Source organism: Balaenoptera borealis (genome assembly GCF_965194805.1).
Source record: "Balaenoptera borealis genome assembly, chromosome: 11".
NCBI lineage: Eukaryota > Metazoa > Chordata > Mammalia > Artiodactyla > Balaenopteridae > Balaenoptera > Balaenoptera borealis.
Window position 1 is genome coordinate 7839732 of NC_138868.1, and position 15123 is coordinate 7854854.

The window sequence follows — 15123 nt, forward strand, 5'->3', positions numbered from 1 at the left end:
TCAGGTGTACAGCATAGTGATTCAGTTATACAGATACATATACTCATTCTTTTTCAGATTCCTTTTCCCATATAGGTTATTACAGAATATAGAGTAGAGTTCCCTGTGCTATACAGTAGGCCCTTGCTGGTTATCTATTTTATATATAGTAGTGTGTGTATGTTAATCCCAAGCTCCTAATTTATCCCTACCCCCTCCCACCACGTTTCCCCTTTGGTCACCACAAGTTTGTTTTCGAAATCTGTGAGCCTTTTCTGTTTTGTAAATAAGTTCATTTGTATAATTTTAAAAAAATTAGATTCCACGTATGAGTGATATCATATATTTGTCTTTCTCTGTCTGACTTACTTCACTTAGTATGATAATCCCTAGGTCTATCCATGAAGTGTTAAATAAACTTTGTATCACCTCAGTTATCTTCTTTAATCATTTTCTAATAGGCCTAACAGACGTCGCACACTTACCGAGGCCAAAGCTGAGCTCCCTTTAAATGTGCTTCTCTGTGGCTTTCCTGTCTCAGCGGTCGGGGACTCCATCTTTCCAGCTGCTCAGGAAAAAACCCTGGAGCCATCCCTGTCATACTTCATATGCCACTTGCCAGGATGTCCTGTTGGCTTGACCTTCAAGCCATGCCTGGACCATGCCCACTTCTCCCCTCCCCATCTGCTACCCCCATGGTCCAAGCTGCTGCCGTGTTTCCCTGGATCATTGCAGGGGCCTCTTCACTGGCCTCCCTTCCTCCACCTTTGAGCCTCTGCCATCTATTCTCCCCATGCACACAGATAGAGGGATTCTGTTTTACTTTGTTAACAAAAAAAATTAATCAATAGTCAACCTAAGAAAGAAATGGAAATTTTTATTTGAGCCAAACTGAGGATTATAACCTGGGAGAGAGTCTCTCAGAGAGCTCGGAGGACTGTTCTGAAGAGGTTAAGGGGGAGGCCAGTATAGAGGTGATTTTGGCAAAGCTGGAACCTGCAATTGAGCACACATCTCAAGAGAATGTTGCCGCTAGTCACGAGGAACAGACATCTTAGTTAATGACCTTAGTGCTTTTCTAAATGTGAGAAGGTGAAAGAATCCGAGTTCATAAAAAATTTCTCCTGAAAATAGCTAATTATCCAAAAGCCCGTTCTGCAAGTTTTCCCAGAGCATAAAGTGCTTCATCTTGATCTTGATCTTTGCCCTGAATTTTTTTAGGGTTACTGTAGGTCAGAGACTGCAGTGGCAAATGACTTGATTCTTGTAGAACTGGATGGTGGGCAACATTCTTTATTTCACAATCCCTTCCCTTTTGGACTTTATTTCGACCAAGGCTTAGGAGGCATTTTGTGACCAATTTGTCCCACGGAACTAGGAATGCTTATTCCCAGGTCAGGCGAGGATTTCATTGATAGGCCACTCAATGTGCTATTCCTGGACTAGGCCCTGTTAACAGTAGCCAAAAGCCTCTGGGCTGCCTGTCTTATTAGTCTTTTATGGTCCAGGAAATTGTTCCCTCTTGTTGCTTCTTCCCATATCTAGAGTTACACTATTACAATCATTGATCTTACAGAACTGGATATTTGATCTATTGTTTCAAGTCACCTAATCATCACTAATTTTATCAGAGGCTCAGTCATACATTTGGTAATGCAAGAAACAGTAATTTTATAATATGACAGAATACAAGTAATATAGCTAGTAACCTTAATATGGTTGTAAGTATTTAAGCTAAGAACTTCTACTAGGTGTGGCCCAGTATCTCCCCAGGCCATCTGACCAGTCTGTTCTGGGCCATACAAGGTGAGTGGTGGGTCATCTTGACCCCTTACAGGATTGAGAAAGGAATGTTATCTTCTAAGGAGTTACATGGCTGGCGCCAGAAGGAGAAAAATGGATCTTTATGGTTGAGCAGGTATCTCTGCCATTGGGGAGGTCTGGTTAACACATAATGTGGATGCACTATGCACACCAGTGGGTAGGGAGGAGGCCAAAGGGCAGAGAAAAAGTTTTATGTTAAAATTGTTCTTGTCTTGCCTTAAGATGTGAATTTTTATTTCGTCAACTGCCATCAGACTGTGTCACTGCTATGCAGGAAACCCGGCAGTGCCTTCTCATCTCACACAGAGTGAAAGTCAAAGTCCCCTCACTTTCAGCCTCTGCTGTCTCTGTAGGCTCCTCTCCTGTCCTTCCTGCATCCACGCCAGCCCCACTGGCCTCCTCCTGTTGCTCCATGTCTCTGCCTCAGGGCCTTTGCACTTGTTGTTCCTTCTTCCAGGAACCCTTTTCTCCCAGAGAGCCACACAGCTCACCTCATCCAAGTCTTTGTGAAGAAGTCTCATTCTCAGCGAGGCCCTCCCTGGCCCCCCCTATTTACTTATTTAAAATATTTATTGGAGTATAGTTGATTTACAATGCTGTGTTAGTTTCTACTGTAGAGAAAAGTGAATCAGTTATACATATACATATATCCACTCTTTTTTAAATTTTTATTTATTTATTTATTTATGGCTGTGTTGGGTCTTCGTTTCTGTGCGAGGGCTTTCTCTAGTTGTGGCAAGCGGGGGCCACTCTTCATCGCGGTGCGCGGGCCTCTCACTATCGCGGCCTCTCCCGTTGCAGAGCACAGGCTCCAGACGCGCAGGCTCAGTAGTTGTGGCTCACGGGCCTAGCTGCTCCGCGGCATGTGGATCCTCCCAGACCAGGGCTCAAACCTGTGTCCCCTGCATTGGCAGGCAGATTTTCAACCACTGCACCACCAGGGAAGCCCTCCACTCTTTTTTAGATTCTTTTCCCATATAGGTCATTACAGAGTATTGAGTAGAATTCCCTGTGCTATACAGTAGGTCCTTATTAGTTATCTATTTTAGATATAGTAGTTTGTATATGTCACCCCCAATCTCCCACTTTATCCCTCACGCCCTTTCCCCCTCGTAACCATAGGTTTGTTTTCTACATCTGTGACTTGATTTCTGTTTTGTAAATAAGTTCATTGCTGACCCCCTATTTAAATGTTAACTGCCCTCAACCTCGCACTCCCCAGCCCCCTTTCCTGCTTCTCTTCTCCCCATTGCTCTCCCCCCCATCCAGCACATTTCATCTTTTACTCCTGGATTCCCTTGTTGTCTGGCTTCCCACTGCTAGAATGTAAGCTCCTTTGAAGTGGGGGCCTGGTCAGTTTTGCTCACTGCTGTATCCCCTTCACCCGGAGCAAAGCCTGGCACTTAGGAGGCACTCAGTAAGTGTGGACTGAATGAATGAGCAAATACTTAAAGTGCACACTACAAACACAAACACATTCCAGAATTCATCAGAATCAACCTCCTCCTGGTGGGAGGCATTCCACTCCAGCGTCCAGCTCACTGAGTTGCTCTTTACTTGAACTCATTCTGCTCTTCAGTCCTTCAGTTGAGACTCTGATTTTCAAACTGTGGGAATTTTAATTTCAGAATGTATACTTTTCACTTCAAAATTACTATTCGGTCCTTCCTACAACTGCCTGTTCTTGTTTCCTAACTTCCACTTCTTGTTTCATGGGTGGCATCATTTCCTTGATCTCTTAGAGGATATCAAGTGTGCTTTTCTCTTAGTGTTGTGGAGATTCATTCTTCACTGAGCAGATTTTACTGAGCATTGATTATGCACCAGCCACTGCTCTTGGCACTGGGGACGCAGCAGAGAACAAACAAGCTAAGTACCTGCCCCTGTGCTCCGTGGAGGCCATGCCGCTGGGGGAGGGGAAGCAAACCAAAAACTAGATGAATATAATCCAATGATGAGTAGTGATCATGCCATGGAGAGGAACAAGGTGGCATAAGGGGTAAGAGTGAGGGGGTTCCTTTAGACACGGCAGTCAGGGAAGAACTCTCTGTGGAGGTGACATTGGAAGAGACACAAATAGGTAAGGGGACAAGGCACACAAACGCCTGGGGATAGAACATTCCTGGCAGAGAGAAGAGCAAATACAAAGGCCCTGGGGTGGGTGTGTGCCTGGCATGCTCAAGGCTTGGTAAGGAGGCCGGGGAGGGAATGGAGTGAGTGAGAGAGAGTAGGATGATGTGAGCAGTTATGGGGCTAGAACATACAGATCCTTACAGGGTTTTGAGGAGGGGAGTGATGTGGTCTGACATGTTTTAAAAAGATCCCTCTGGCTGCCGTGTGGAGAATGCACTGAAAAAGGAGCAGGGTAGGAGGGTGTCCTCAGGGGTGGTGTCCCCGTGAGCAAAGACAAGGGTCAGCTCTAGGATGTTAGGGCAGGTGGGAGATATGCTTAGACTCGGGGTATATTGGTTTGTTTTGGGTTGGGTGTGGGTGCAGAGAGGGGAGGGAAGGTTGACCCTGTGGTCGGGCCAGTAAATGGGGGGCCATCTACTGAGATGGAGAACACTGGGGTGAAGCGAGTTTGAGGGGGCAGCAAATTGTCTGGCTTTGGATGTGATAAGACTGACCTGTCTAGGAATTGCCTGGTGGTCCAGTGGTTAGGACTTTGTGCTTCCACTGCAGGCGGCATGGGTTCGATCCCTAGTGGGGAAACTAAGATCCCGCAAGCCGCGTGGTGCAGCCAAAAAAACCCAAAAACCGAAAAGCAAAGTAAACAAAACCTGACCTGTCTATCGAAGGTCGCTATGGAGTGAGAGTTGGTATTTGGGGATAACTAGGGCTGAAAGGCATTTCAAGTCCAGGACTGGCTGAGCTCATCTAGGGAGTGACCTTTCACAGCAGGGAGATGAGGTCTGAGGCTGAGGCCTTGGTCTCCAGTGTTTAGAGGCCAGGAAGACAAGGCTCCAGTGAAAGAGAGTCTGGATCATGACCGTGGGGGTGAGCGGCGGGTGGAGAGAAGGTCAAGGAGCAGAGAGGTCAGGCAGTTGGGGCGAAGGGACCAGGGGAGGTGCTCTTGCAGGAAGGTGTGGCGTCCCCGCTCCGGAGCCAGCCCTGGTAAATACTGGGGGTTGTGACCAGTAAGATTGCGTACTTTCCGAAAATAGGCACAGGCAAGCTGTTCATCAACATGTTTTCTTTTGTCTTTTTTTGTGTGTTTTTTTGGACCTGGGGATGCGCCATGGACCTTTCTGGCCAGATGGCGCAGCAGGTTTTTTGTGATTCCTACCAGCCCCAATGTCCTGTGGTGACAGCAGCTGCCCTTGGTCCCAGGCCAGGCAGGAGAAAGGCCAGTAGGAGTGCTTACTGTCAGTGACTCAGCGAAGTCCCCGGTGGCCAGGAAGGCTGGCTGCATTCAGGCAGGCGGCTGGAGGAGGTGGCAGCCACAGCCAACTGAGTTTGCTTATGCCTCTGGGGTCCCCAGCACTTGGGACAGAGTGTAATGTAGCACCTGAGCTCCACTGTCCTCCCTTCCCTCAAGTGCTTTGAGACCAGATGGCAATTCTGAGAGGACAGTCTCAGTTGGTCCCTCTGAAGGTGTCTGCAGGCTCCGACTCGTCAAAGCTTCCGATGACTCCCGAGTGCTTCAGAGACAAGGCCAAGCCAGCCAGAGCCCCCCTCCCCAACCCATCTTCAGAGCCTTCACTTTGCCGCCTCCTTCACATGGCCTGAAATGCCCTGCACCCGTCTTCCCTTGTGTGCCATTTCTTCTATCTGTGGGCTGTTGCCACCATCCGTCCACGCTTCTCCCTCCCTGTCCCTGCCCATCTCCACCGCAGCCCCCTGCCCGCGGGAGGATCCTCCACCTCTTCCCTCTGTCGGGTAATGGGCTGCACGCTTCCCAAGGGCCCAGACTAAGTCATTGTGTCCCTCACGGTGCCCACAGCAGGACCCAGCACGCGGACCAGGGCCCAGGCAGGACGCAGGGAGACTGTGCGATCTTCATGGTCTCGGTTTGAATTTGGGCTCTCAGGGCCTTTTCTTTTCCTCATCTGTAAATAGGCATCATAACCCCCACTTCGCAAGGTTGTTTTCAGGAAAAGAAGTCATGGTTCTTTGAGGGTCCTCACCTTCTCCCGCTGCCAGAGTGTCCAAGTAATTAGAGCCCCCGACACATGTGATGCCTGGAATTCCAACTCCTTCTCCAGAACCTCTGAAGATCTGGTCTCCTGGGTGTTACTTTTTCCAAACTGCTCTTCCGGGAAGTTCTGAAAGTCTGGGCCACCACCTTCCTGGAAAAATGCACTGGGCCCGCTCCTCATTACTACCAAATGTGCCCCAAATGTGGCCACAGGCTCAACTCAGAATTCCCTGTAGAACAGCTGAGAGATACCTCAAGGCTTGATGATTATGCTGGTGGTGGTGTTGGTTGTGGTGAGGAAGATGACGATACCGAATGGTCTCATTAACGCTCCCCCCACCAAGCTTTATTGAAATGTAATTGACAAGTAACATTGTGTAAGTTTAAGGTGTACAATGCGTTGATTTGATACTTTTATAAATTGAAAAATGAGGACCACCATATATTAGCTGCCACCTCCATCCCGTCACTTAGTTACCATTCCTTTTTGTGGTGAGAACGTGTAAGATCTACTCTCTTAGTAACATTCAAGCATATGATACGGTATTATTAGCTATAATCACCATGCTGTATATTAGATCCCCAAACTTGTTAATCTTGTAACTGGAAGTTTGTACCCTTTAACCAACATCTTCCATTTCCCCTATGCCCCCAGCCCCTGGTAACCGCCATTCTACTCTGTTTCTCTTAAGTTTTCCTTTTTTAGATTCCACATATAAGTGATATTATTGGGTCTTTATATGTGTTGGGCACAATTCTAAGTCCTCTTCCTGTAATAACTCATTTAATCCTTCTGACAACCCTTTTAATTAGATATATGATTCTTATACCCATTTTTACAGATGTGAAAACTGAGGCTCGTAGAGCTGAGTCTGGGTCATACAGCTACTCTGTGGCAGAATCAGGACTCCAATCCAGGTCTGTCCAGCTCCAGTGTTTATGTTTTTAACTCCTGAGATTGGCTGAAGGCTTTCGGGCAGCAAAGGAGGACACCAGGTAGCATCCTTGCCTCAGCATCCTTGCCCCTCTCCCTGGGCTCCTGCTCCATCAGATCAGCAGCCCCTTCCCTCACATCCTCTCTTCCTTGAGCCCAAGGGCCCCCTTCTCCTAGCTCAGAACCTCCTTAGAGGGAGCCCCAAATCAATCCCTCTCATAGCCCTTCAGGGGCCAGGGAAGAGATCCATTTACTTCCTGATGCTGCCAACTTGACCTCCTCTCCTTCCGGACCAGACTCTAGCTTTCCCTTTCTGTAGCCAAAAGCCCCAATAAAAGGTTTTACCAGACAGAAAAGCAGCCTTCCCTCCAAGCTAACTTCCAGAGTCACCCGTTCCCACCTCTGGGGCACTGTGTGTGGCACCTGCCTGGTATCCAGTGGGCACTCATCAACAGAACCCCTGCTTCCTGCCCCAGGCATCTCTCCAGAGTAGTCACAGGCACTGGCTGCGTTGAAATGCATTTTCCTCTGGCGTCGAGGCTGCTGACCCCTGGGAGCAGGAGAGGCTGGGCCACCTGTGTGTACCCACCGCCCACGCGGAGGCTGCACAGTGGTGGAGAGGGTGGCCGCGGGCCGCTGGCTCAGCACCATCTCGGGCAGGTGGCCAAAGCTTGTGGGTGAGTATAGCATGGCTTTAATTGGCCCCCTCGTGCGGGCTGCCACAGCCCTGGTCACAGCCCCCGTTTGTTTCGGCCTCCCAGGAGCCACCGCCCTCTCCCCCCTCCCCCTACCCCCGGTTCCTCTGGCCCATGGAACAGATCAGCTCTAAGTAGGTCAAGGAGAGCTTTGGGCGGCCGTGGCTGCGGCTTCTTCCCTTTCATGGGCCTGGCGGCTCCTGCAAGCTTAGCCTGCCTTCACCAAAGGGGCTTCGCTCTCCTTGCTGCGTCAAAAAGATATTTCATGTTAAAATTCAACGGGGAGATGTTAACCAGCCAGTCGGAATGAGGCTCGTCAGAATTCGAGCCGCTCAAACAGGCTGAACTTTGCCCCGCTCTGCGCAGGGTCTTGACCACAGCTGGCAGCGACCAGCTGGCACATTTTAACAAGGCTGGATGCAAACGGCTGGCCCCCCAGCCCTTGCACGATTTCCCTGGAACCCGTACCACGGGGCCCCTGTTCCAGGGGTCCGGACCACCCCTGCTGGCCCCCCGGTTCTCGGCCTTTAGGATTTCAGCATCTTTACTGAGTAAGTCATATGCTGGTTTAGCTGCATTCTTAGGAACGCCTGGTCCTCTAGCAGAGCGCTGTCTCTTTGATTTTGTGAGTTACAGCCTTTTTTTTTTTTTTTTAAGGTTGGGGACCACTGTTTTATAAATTTATTTATTTTATTTCATTTATTTTTCTTGTGTTGGGTCTTCGTTGCTGCGCACGGGCTTTCTCTAGTTGCGGCAAGTGGGGGTTACTCTTCCTTGTGGTGCGCAGTCTTCTCATTGCGGTGGCTTCTCTTGTTGCAGAGCACAGGCTCTAGGTGCGTGGGCTTCAGTAGTTGTGGCGCACGGGCTTAGTTGCTCTGCGGCATGTGGGATCTTCCTGGATGAGGGCTCGAACCTGTGTCCCCTGAATTGGCAGGTGGATTCTTAACCACTGCGCCACCAGGGAAGCCCTGTAGCCTATTGCTAAGAAGATTAATTTTAGGTGGATGCAAGGAAAAGCTGCGGGGAGTGTAAGTGAAAGTGTGACATGGATTTTGGCAAAATCCCTCTCATTTCACTGTAAAACACAGTGGCAGGATTTGGCCGGCAATGTGCAAACACACCGTGCAATCAGAAGCTTTCTTTTCTGCTTCTGTGGATGAGACACGCACGGCCTGAGATCAGAGTAGCCAGTGCCGGCCATGGTTTTAACAAACCCCTGAATTCTCCTGAAACGAGAGGCAGTGTGGTTCAATGGTTACTCACACAGATTTGGGAGTAGGCTGTCTGGATTTGAACCCCTGCTGTGCCCAATCTGTGTGGCCTTAGAAAAGGCATTAAGCCTCAGTTTCCTCCTCTGTAAAATGGGGATGATAATAGTTCTGATCTCATAAAGCTCTGTGAGGACTAAATACGTTTATATAGATCACTTATAACAGGCCCTGACGAGCAGTGAATACCTGTTATTAATGTCATCATCTTCATCATCAACATCATCATCATCATTTTTTTTGACCATGAGGACTGTGGGAGACACATAGGGAACCCCAGAGACCAACTTGAGAAGGGCTCATAGGGAGTGGGGTTCGGTCCAGGGTCAGATCAGGCAGGGATAGATGTTGTTTGAAGGACAAGCACTAAACTGTACACACGGAGTGAGGCTGGTGTAAATCTAAGTCAAAATGTGATTCATCTTTTCACGTATAACTAATGTTGCTTGGCAGTTTTAACGAAGAACTCTTATTTTTCGAGGAAGAACATCTGTAATGCAGATGTCAGGGGGACTGGACCTTTGGGCTCTCTCCCCATCTGTGCTATTTGAACAAAATGAAGGAGGGTTTTGCGGGGAGGGTGAAGGTGGGGCTTCCAGGCTCCTGGTTACTTCCTGTCCTGCTGGAGTCGCTGTCTACCACGGACTTGTGATTTCCTACGGTTCTATCCTGGGTGGGTCTGTACCTTGGAAACTGAATGTCAGCCCCCAGCCTTTATTTACACAAACACACACACACGTGCCCACACACATATGCACCATTTGCCTAAATCCTAGAGGCTTAAGGAGACAGAGGGCATGTTTTCCTGCAGCCGTGAGAACATGCATTCCCCGGGTGGAACTGGACAGCCTTGCTTGCGGGATGCCCTTGCCTCTGGGTTCACTGGGCAGCCTCCGCCTTACCCTCTCTCAGCAGTTTTCTCCCGCCCCAGTTTGCAGTTTTCTCCTGCAAAAACTGGTGTCCTCAGGGTCTCACCTTGGCCCACGTGACCTAGCCAAGGGAGTTCCCTAAGCCAAGACAGCTGTACCCATGAGAAGTCAGTTCTCAGCTGTGAGGACTAAACATGCCACATGCAACTGGTGCTCCGTTAGCACCTCCTCAGGGACCCAGGTGGGCACACAGCCTCGGCAGACCCCCTGCCACCCACTGAGCCAGAAGGGACACGCATGGCTCCTGTGGGTGCCCTGCCCCCACCCTCTGTGCCAGGCCAAGGACCCTAGTGCAGCATTGCCAGGATTTGGGTTGGGACCAACACTGTCCCCAGCTCGCATGAGACCAGGAGGAGAGTTGCACTGGGGGCCTGGGGGCTGCGTCCCTCCTCTGTCCCTTGTCTCCACTTCTCTCTTGGCTTCTTTCTCGCTGCAGATCTGTTTCCTCCACACAGGGGACAGCGTGGCAACCATCACCCCAGAATGTCAATTCTTGCTGCTCCACCCCCAAAGAGGGCTGATCTTCTTTCTCCATTTTCCTTAGAAATGTCCCAGGAGAGGGCTTTGGTGGACCCAGCGAGGGCCCGGAGAACAAGATGATGCCATGGGGAGGGAGGGGCGTGGGCGGGTAGCGAGTTCTGATGTCTGTGCCAGGAGGAGGGGGTGGGAAAGGGGGTGTTTGTGGACGGGTCGTGGGCCCACACTCTAACTTGGGGGGTGCTCGGGGCTATCCCCATGGACCCCAGGAAGGGTCAAGCTTTCGGCAGGTGGAGGCAAACGGAATGGAAACCCCACTGAACAACGGGACGCTCTCTTCGGCCTCCTCACTCTCTTCTCTCCCATTCATTCATTCGTCATTCATTCACCCAACAAACAATTATTGGGTACCTTGAGTTGGGCCCTGGAGCAAAGCTCTGGGGATGTGGTGAGAACAAGACAGAAGCCTTCCAGCCAGCAAGGTGGAGGGAGGGGGCCACATCTCAACTGGCTCCCCAACCACTAATTTCGTGAAGACAGATTCTAAGGGTGATGAAGGAAACCAAGAGGGCGTGGAGGCAACAGGGAGGGGTGGGAGGGGCCCCCAGCTGACGTCAGGATGGCCTCACGAGGGAGGGAGGAGCCTCACGCCCGGTGGGGAAGGAGCTGGGCGTCCAGGCTGGTGAGGCTGGAAGAGGAGGGTGGCTTGGCTCCTCCAGACACCTTTGGCCCAAAGGCTGTGTTTTAAACAATCGAGCCAACGTTGAACATTTTGGAGATTTCACATAAAAATTGTGACCTCTGACTGATTGGCACCCCTGGGCTCACAAGCTCCAGGGCGACAGTGGTTGGGGCTGGGTGGTCACGGTCCCCACCCCCCTTGGGTTCTCCACCTGCCTGGTCTCCCCAGATGTGTGAGTTCACAACGCTCACTCTCCCCTTGGGGAAAAGACGTCACCCGTCTCGGTAAAACGCCACCAGGCGGTCATTCAGACACACCGCGCAAAGTCTCCTCGGCAATTCCTCTTTCAAATTCCACTCCTAACCTTTCAGCAAATCCAAAGGGCTCTTCCTGCAAATCACGCCCCCCCTTCCCTGACCACTCCTCCAGGGGGTGCTGCTGGCACCCCAGGCCAGCCAGTCACCTCCTGCTCGGATGTAGTAGCCCTGAATGGGTCTCCCTGCCCCAGTCCCCCGCCTGGTCACCCATTCCCTTCTCCCAGCCAGAGCATCTTCCAGAATCAGGTTAGATCCCATCAGCCCTCTACTCAAAGCCTTGCATGGCCCCTTCTCACCAAGAGTAGAGTCAACAGTCCTCCTCACAGACACTGGCCCCAGGGACCGAGCCCTGCCACCTGCGTGACCCCAGAGCCCACTCTGTCCCCCATACTCGTGCCCCTGGGCTACACTGGCCTCCTGCCAAGCACCTGTGGCCTCAGATGAGCTGGGAGCTGTCCCCCTGCAGATTTGCTGCTGCCTGAGGTTTGCTTTCAAGCTTAATAAATGAATAAAGGGGAGAAAAGGAGCAAACCACAGCCACGATCAATCATCGACGAGGTTGTATCTCAAACACATAACACTGTTGTTGAAAGAAGTGGTTGAAGACTACAGGATGCCATGCTGTTGTCACCAAACAGCATGCCGTTGAGGAATGTGTGAGTAGGTGACACATTTATGAGGAAAACACGAGAATGTAGGCTAGCAGTTACCTTGGGTCACAGGTCAGGGGGCCACCCAGGGGGCTGCTGAGTACTTCCAAGGCCAGATTTCTTAAATACATGAGTGTTTTGTTTGATTATAATTTTTAAGTTTAATTACAGTTTTCTTGAGGATAATTGACTGTACTTATTTAAGTTTACAAAAAATGTGTGCAATTTAATGCTTTTTGACATATCCACTCACCTGTGAAACCACCTCCATAATCAAGATAAGGAATGTATCCATCACCCCAAAGATTCCCTGTTGCACCTTGGAAATCCCTCCTTCCCTCCCCTCCCCCTGTGCTGGGCAACCTCTAATCTGCTTTCTGACCCTAAAGATTAGTTTGCGTTTTCTAACATGTTATAAAAGTACATGTTTTGTATAATTTGTATTTCATTGTCTAGATATACCAAAATCTGTTACCTGTTCATCTGTTGACTGACATTTGGGTTGTTTCCAGATTTTGGCAGTTGCAGATAACGCTGCTGTGAACGCTCAAGCGCATGTCTTCGAGTGGGCAAATTCTCCCATTGCTGTTGGTAAATAAAAACAGTGGAGTGGCTGGGTCATATGGCTGGCATAGGTGTAAGTTTTTAAGAAACTGCCACGCTGTTCTCCATTCTCACCAACACTTGGTCTTTTAAATTTTTGCCCTTCTTGGGTGTGTGGTGGTTTTAATTTGCATCTTCCTAATGGTGTAGAACATCTTTTCATATGCTTATTTGTCTTCCCTAGCTCCTCTTTTTTTTTTTAAATAAATTTATTTATTTATTTATTTATTTTGGGGTGTGTTGGGTCTTCATTTTTGTGCGAGGGCTTTCTCTAGTTGCGGCGAGCGGGGGCCATTCTTCATCACGGTGCGCGGGCCTCTTACTGTCGTGGCCGCCTCTCTTGTTGCAGAGCACAGGCTCCAGACGCGCAAGCTCAGTAGTTGTGGCTCACAGGCCCAGTTGCTCCGCGGCATATGGGATCTTCCCAGACCAGGGCTCGAACCCGTGTCCCCTGCATTGGCAGGCAGATTCTCAACCACTGCACCACCACGGAAGCCCCTTAGCTCCTCTTTGGTGAAGCATCTGTTCAAACCTTTTGCCCTGTTTTAAAATTGGATGATCTTTTTTTATTGTTCAGCTGTAAGTGTTCTCCGTCTTTTCTAGATAGAAGTCCTTTGTCAAATATCGATTTTTCAAATGTCTTCCCCAAAGTTTGTGGCTTGCCTTTTTATTTTTGTAACAGTCTCTTTACAGTCTCTTTGGAAAGCAGAAGTCTTGTTTTATGAAGTCCAATATATCATTTTTTTCCTCTATAGTTCATTTTTTGTGTTCTATTGAAGATATCTTTGCCAAGCCCAAGGTGGCTAAGATTTTCTCCTGTTTTCTAAACTTCTAAAAGTGTTATAATTTTAACTCTTATGTTTAGGTCTATGATACATTTAAAGTTAATTTTGGGGGACTTCCCTGGTGGCGCAGTGCTTAAGAATCCGCCTGCCAATGCAGGGAACATGGGTTCGAGCCCTGGTCCGGGAAGATCCCACATGCTGCGGAGCAGCTAAGCCCATGTGCCACAACTACTGAGCCTGCGCTCCAGAGCCCGTGCTCCACAACAAGAGAAGCCACCGCAATGAGAAGCCCATGCACCACAACGAAGACTAGCCCCCGCTCGCCACGACTAGAGAAAGCCTGCGCACAGCAACAAAGACCCAATGCAGCCAATAAATAAATAAATAAAAAGTTAAAGTTCATTTTTGCATACGGTGTGAAGTAGGGTTGAATTTCGTCTCCCCTCCTTTCTTTCTTCTTTTCCTTCCTTCCTTCCTTCTTCCCTCCTTCCCTTCCTCTCTCCCTTCTTTCCTTCTTTCCTTCCTTCCTTTCTTCTTTCCTCCCTTCCTCCCTCCTTCTTTCTTCCTTTCTCTTTCTCTCTCTCTTTCCTTCCTGCCACTCCTTCTTTCTCTCTCCTTTTCTTTTCTTTTCTCTTCTTTTCTATGGCTATCCAACTGTTCCAGCATCATTTGCCATAAAAGATTATCCTTTCCCAATTTAATTCATTTGGCACCTTGGCTGAGAATCAATTAATCGTTTATGCATGGCTCTATCTGAATTCTTGATTCTATTTTATCAAACGCAAGTTGTCCAGCTCTGTTCCTCTTTTCTTTTTTAATTAATTAATTAATTTTTAAATTTTATTTTATTTTTGGCTGCGTTGGGTCTTCGTTGTTGCATGCGGGCTTTCTCTAGTTGCGGTGAGCGGAGGCTACTCTTCGTTGCGGTGCACGGTCTTCTCATTGCGGTGGCTTCTCTTGTTGCGGAGCACGGGCTCTAGAGCGCAGGCTCAGTAGTTGTGGCACATGGGCTTAGTTGCTCCACGGCATGTGGGATCTTCTTGCACCAGGGCTCGAACCCATGTCCCCTGCATTGGCAGGCGGATTCTTAACCACTGCACCACCAGGAAAGTCCCGAGACTTTCTTGCTTTCTTTTTATTTTAAATCTTTTTTTTTTGAATTTTTGAGTTTTATTTTATTTTATTTTTATACAGCACGTTCTTATTAGTTATCTATTTTATACATATTAGTGTATATACGTCAATCCCAATCTCTCAGTTCATCCCACCCCACACGCCCCTCACCCTGCCACTTTCCCCCCTTGGTGTCCATACGTTTGTTCTCTACATCTGTCTCTATTTCTGCCTTGCAAACCGGTTCATCTGTATCACTTTTCTAGGTTCCACATATATGTGTTAATATACGATATTTGTTTTTCTCTTTCTGACTTACTTCACTCTGTATGACAGTCTCTAGATCCATCCACGTCTCTACAAATGACCCAACTTCGTTCCTTTTTATGGCTGAGTAATATTCCATTGTATATATGTACCACAACTTCTTTATCCATTCATCTGTCGATGGGCATTTAGGTTGCTTCCATGACCTGGCTATTGTAAATAGTGCTGCAATGAACATTGGGGTGCATGTGTCCTTTTGAATTATGGTTTTCTCTGGGTATATGCCCAGTAGTGGGATTGCTGGGTCATATGGCAATTCTATTTTTAGTTTTTTAAGGAACCTCCATACTGTTCTCCATAGTGGCTGTATCAGTTCACATTCCCATCAACAGTGCAAGAGGGTTCCCTTTTCTCCACACCCTCTTCAGCATTTGTTGTTTGTAGATTTTCTGATGATGCCCA

At 48.8% G+C, this 15123-nt stretch overlaps 1 long non-coding RNA gene across 1 annotated transcript in view; it reads left to right on the forward strand.

Annotated features, from left to right (window-relative positions):
* Window positions 1-7755: 7755 nt before the first annotated feature.
* Window positions 7756-15123, forward strand: part of LOC309606746 — a 37062-nt gene continuing 29694 nt past the window's right edge. Inside the window, exon 1 of the long non-coding RNA XR_014232035.1 lies at window positions 7756-8121. This is a non-coding gene — a long non-coding RNA (uncharacterized lncRNA). The remainder of the gene's footprint in view (window positions 8122-15123) is intronic.